This window comes from Castanea sativa, chromosome 1 (genome assembly GCF_040712315.1).
Source record: "Castanea sativa cultivar Marrone di Chiusa Pesio chromosome 1, ASM4071231v1".
NCBI classification, from domain to species: domain Eukaryota; kingdom Viridiplantae; phylum Streptophyta; class Magnoliopsida; order Fagales; family Fagaceae; genus Castanea; species Castanea sativa.
In genome coordinates, this window is record NC_134013.1 from 64,019,458 (window position 1) to 64,025,457 (window position 6,000).

Consider the following 6,000-nt stretch of genomic DNA (forward strand, 5'->3'; position numbering starts at 1 on the left):
GTCCTATTTATGCATAATATATTGCTATCATCGAAAGATAGTTGTTAGCACTTAGCATTTTGAACTTACTTCATGGCTTGTGAAATAGCAAAAAGAAGGCTAAGAATATGTTGCATGCACGCATTATCGTCCAATGCAGATTCTACAAGGATAATATCATCTTGTTTCTATGGATATCCTGTTTTAAAGCATATATAACTTGATTATATATCAAGATAAAAATAGTATTTTGTAGCGAGTTTTATTTATTTATTTTTTTTACGGAAAAAAATTAAGGAACTGTTTTAAGTTAATTATTAACCATTTTCAATAATATAGAATTTTGGATTGTCGTATTCTTGCTTCATATAAATCAATGCATCCCTTAACTCTTTTGTGGATATACATAAATTTCACTGCCACCTGATGATGTGTAGTTTAACAATGAAATAACATGTTCTTAGATGTCTTCAAGTCATTGAGTTTAATTTAATGAGTAAACAATTTTAAACAAAACAATCTTACCAGATCACCATTGGGTTTCCCATTTCTATCAACTACGAAAAATGCAACAAGCATGAAAGATGAATTAGATAATACTAACTATCAAAATCATATCTATGCCAAATTCAATTACAAGCTAAATTAAGTTGTTTTGCAAAGGAAACCGCAAAGTTTACCTTTCAGCTCAGCATATTGGCATTGACTTATACTAGTATAGGTATCATCTTTATCAAATGGTTTGGAAAACACGTATTTGGAAGTATTGTAATTGATAGCAATAAAGTCAAAGGACCCTTTAATTAAAGGGGAATGTTAACCAATGTTTTAAGGGCATTGGTTTAGGAGCTATTTTTAGAAATATTTTGTTGGGAGAATGATAAAATATAAAAATATTGTTGACAACTTTTTATATTTCTCATAAAAGTGGTGTCAAAACTTTCCTATTATAGTTTATTAATAATTGCTCTAAAAGCATCCGTTAACACAACCCTTAATTAAATTGTTTTCCACTTCTGTAGAATTCAAGAAGTCCATCCCTTGTTAAAGCCTTCATAATTCATGAATGGGTAATCTTCAAATACTAATGGTTACATAAACATAAACCTATACATACATACATACATACACACACACACACACACACATATATATATATATATATATATAATAGGGAAAAAAACAAAGGAAATTAGACATTATTTTTTTGTCAAAATGATTGGTTATGTGTGTGTGTGTGTGTTTTATATATTGATTGTGATTAATGTTCTAACCATCCAACCAAGAAGTCAAATGCTCTCTCATCTGCTTCTTTACCATGATGTGTATCTTATTGGCAGTTCTAGGATTTATTTTTAGGGTGGTCATTAAGAAAGTTAAATTATACAAAATTTAATAAAGAGATAATTAACTTGAATATATCAACATCACATATTTAAAGTATTACAATTTCTTTCTACTAACAAAGAGAAAAAGAATAAAAAGGGATTGATAAAAGATATGAAGTGAGAACTGAAAATGTTGAGGTGAGAGTAATAAAGTGCAAGAAAGTTGAAATGATAATAGAGGAGAAAAATTGTGTGTCTAAGAGAGAGAGAGAGAGAGAGAGAGAGATGATATTTGCTACAACTGCGAGTCAAGTTAAGTTGGTAAGGGGTGCAAAATTATTGTGATGGCAAAGCCAAAGAGAGCATGATTGCCGACATCACAGAGGAGAATTCATGACTATAATATTCCTCTTAGTACCTTTTTAAGGAAAAAAGAAATTAGAGTTTATTTTTTATGTAATAGATTAAATGAGCTAATTACCAATTTGAATGATCATGGATTTTTATTATTACTTTGTTTTTGAATAGGGTTTTTGTTAAATAATTTGTTCACGTATTGTTGTTTGGTCTAGTCAAGTTTTTTTTTGGGTTATTTTTGTTGTTATTTGGACTAATTTTCATTATTTTTATTTAAGGCTTTTAAAAAAAAATTATTTAAGGGTTTAAGGATTATGTTTGATGAAACATAATTATTTTTAGAGTAATGGTAGGTTTATATTTTCACAAAAAATCTTATGCAACAATTTATTATTGGTGAGTTAAAAAGTAATATTAATATTGGGTCCTAATAGAATTAGTAATAGTTTTTCACATAGGATTTGTTATGAAATCATTGTAGAAATGTTGTTAATGTAGCATTACTTTTATTTTTGTTGAACCTATATTTTGATGATTTTCAAGTCAGGATGGTAAACATTTATATTAAGATGGTCAAAATAAGTTAGTTTAGTATTTATTATTTTTTTTTTGTAAGTGCATATATACACATTTTTTTGCAAGTCCGGATGGTCCTATAAAGTATGACCACCTTGACTTATATGGAGCCGCTTCCAGGTAGAACAAACCATTGAATAAATAAAACGTGAAACATAAAGTTTTGCTTGATATCACCCTCAAAATTTTGAGTGGTGTCTTTACACATACTTTAGTGGTGTCTATCCCAAAATTTCAATTGCCCTCCAAAGTATTCCAAATTTTTCTCTTTCTCTCCAACCTGTTCCCATTTTCCATAAATATTTTATTCCAATTTCCAATATTTTATTGTTCTTGTATCCTATCTCTCATTTCAGCTACTCATATCTTACTACATGATGACTCGTGAATGGTGAAATTATAGACCCATATGGACTCACTATTTTATTTCCATTACTCATAGGTCGTCACATAGCAAAGTTGTGACAAAATTGTGAAAATTTTTGTGGTACTAGACTTATTATTATTATTATTATTATTGGGTATAAACATCTTTAATTTATTACCCTTATCTGATTATCCCTCTAGAAGTCCAAGTCAATTTTTATATCTTATCTCCTTCAATCCCTCGTGTCTCGCACTCTCCCCCACCTTATGTCCTTCCTTTTGAAATGTAATGTAATAAAGAACATATGTCAACATCAAATTATAAAAGAAAACAATGCACATTGACATTATTGAGCATCTTTTTACAGTGCCCTTATCATACTAACATAGTTTATAAAAAATGACAAAATTTAGGTATAATATCTTAGGTGCTGTTTCTTAGATTTTTCTTTTAAGATTCAGCTATATGACTACTTAATTAAAAAAACACTTTTATCTCATAAAAAAAAATCCACATGACAAAATTTTAAGAGGAGAACTTAAAAAATAGTACCTAAGTATTGTATCTAAGTCTTATTCTATCAAAAATATCATATGAACATAAGAACACATGTGTTAAAAGAAATTTATTCTGTGACAAATCTAATTAAAGTTATTAGACCCATATTCTGAAGCAAAACAAAATTTCCCACATCTATAGTCATCTCAACCTATAAAGAAAAAAAGTTGACCTCCAATGGTTTAAAGAAAATTTCCCTCAACTTATTGTATGACAATTAAAAAGACCATGAACTAGTATTTTAATCATATGACCGGTTTAAAAAAGAAAATTTTCTTCAACTCATTATATAACAGTTAAAAAGACCATGAACTACTAATTATAATCATATAACCTTTTAAATGAGTCATGTAGCTTATTTAAAATAAGTATAGGTAGTTTTATAAATCACTACTTAGTGGATTAAGGAAATTCTTTCAAGCTAGATTAAATGAAAACTTGGACCATATAAATACCCCTAAGCTCCAAAAACCCTTCCCAACCCATCTATCAAATCCTCTCTCTCTCTAGATATGGCTCACAACGTTGGATTGCCAATAAGGCCATCAAATGGCAGATTTGGGGGGTTTTTTTTTCTTTTTTCTTTTTTAATAGAAGTCAGAAACCCAATTTTTAGCAGCAAATCCGCAAGTTCCATATGAGCTAAATGAAAGCAAGGGTTCAAGGGGGTGTTTATATGGTCCAAGTTGAACTTGCAGATGGAACGGTAGGCGGAGTAAACCAAGGGCGAATCAACTTCTATAACAGTTTCATTAATGAACTAATACAAAATGGTAAGGACCAATTTTCTTTTCAACCCCATTGTGCTTCATATGAGTAATGGCTAGATTTTTTTCCTAAATTTTCATACTAAGCTTGTTTTTAGCAGAAAACGTTTTCTAAAACACGTATTTCATATTTTCTAATGTTTGGTGTGACTAAAAAAACAATTTAATATAAGAAAAGCCTAATAGAACACAAAATGATTGTCGCTTTTTAAGAGTATGTGTAGAAAATGTTTTCTGAAAAGTTACATATATATATATACTCAACAAACCGCAACAACTAAAAGGGAAAATACAACAGTAGCGGCAATATTGGGTGACTCATTGACATGAATTTTTTATTTGACTATCCCCTCAAGATTGAGTCTCTCTTACGTATCAATTTTTTTAGAGGATTGATTACATTGATCTTATTTGGTTAATATCCCCAAGGGGAAATACTATCCAGTGGAGAGGGGAAACTAGGCTTCATGTGTGTCTATTCAATGTCTAGTGAATCAATTTCTCAAAAAAAAAAAAAGTCTAGTGAATCAAGAGCTGACTTTAGAAGTAATTTATATTGGAAAGATGAAAAATCAAAGGGAGAAAAAAGACCATTGATTGAGTTGCAACACTAACCAAAAAATGATTTGGAGAAAAAGATTGAACCGACCAGCGGTGGTTTCAGGATCTTTTTTCTTAGATTGGTCATTAAAAGACTTAAATTAAACAAAATTTAATATAAAAAACTTGAATATATTGAGAGCGCACACACACACACACACATATATATATATATATATATATATTTTTTTTTTTAAAAGGGAAAATTACAACTTACCCATCTGTGTGGTTTGATTGAAATTTAAGTTACTTATCTATAGTTTAAAATTTCTCAATTTACCCACCTAAGGTTGGGCTGAAATTTAAGTTGTCTGCCTGTGATTTGAAAATTTATGATGCAAGCATTCTACTGGATTATTTTTTTTATCTTATTTGTAAGGTTCTAAAAGTTTAGAACAATTAGTAAATTAATCATAAGCACAAACTTGTTTAGATATAGATCTTAAAGTCGATAGAGTATATTAGACAATGCTCAAGGTGTTACAAGTCAGAATACAAGAACATACAAGCTACAGAAAAAAGAATTCGAAACATACCAAATTTGACCGATTGAAAATTAGGCTCGACTGATCAAAAATCGCAGACATGATTTTTCTGCAGAATTTAAATCAAGCCCAAGCTTGTGTAAACATTTAAGGGTTCAGTCCAACACTACTAGGTATAAAAGGAAAACTTTAGCTAAGATTTCACAGATCTGAGAAGACTTTGGAGGTGCTCTTGTGAGATCTTAAAGGTATTGTGTTTTCCTCTTTCAAAGTCACTATTAGAAATCATTCTAATGTTATTAGAACCAGTAGATCTGAAGTTGCTACAACAAGATCAACATTTGTTGATGATCTAAACCTCCAAGGGTGGTCTTGGAGTCACAAACTGGAGAGTTTGTACTGCTAAACTTTGAGTAGAATCTCAAAGTCACAAACGTGGGTATTTGTGTAAAGCAAATCTAAAAGAGAAAGAGTCCGTGGATTTGGAGCTTGCATGTGATCGTGTTAATAAGTTACTACTAGAGGTACTAATAAATTTAGGGTTAAATTTAATTGTAGAAACTTCAATTCTCTATAGTGAATTTGCTTTACCTTGAGGATTGTTAGGTCAAATCCTCCCCAGGTTTTTACGTTGAGACGGTTTACTTCATTGGTTTTCCTAGGTGATCATATTTGTGTGTTATTTACTTTTCCCCTGCTGTGCATGATATGATTTTTATTGTTTAACGTAGATCTCATAATTAACCTAATTAATCACTTGACTAATTTAGTAGGTTAAACAACTTGGTTTATGGGGTCTAAACAAACAAACATTATTTGATTTTGTATTTTTATGTTTTTTGTGTTTTTGGAGGAGAGAGACATAAAAGTGGAGTAAAATTACATATTCAGCCTTGTTTTTAATAAAAGTAGATTACAGAAATCTAACTGAGCTAATCTCATGTAGATAAAGTGTTAAATTTCAAATCACAGGTAGACAACTT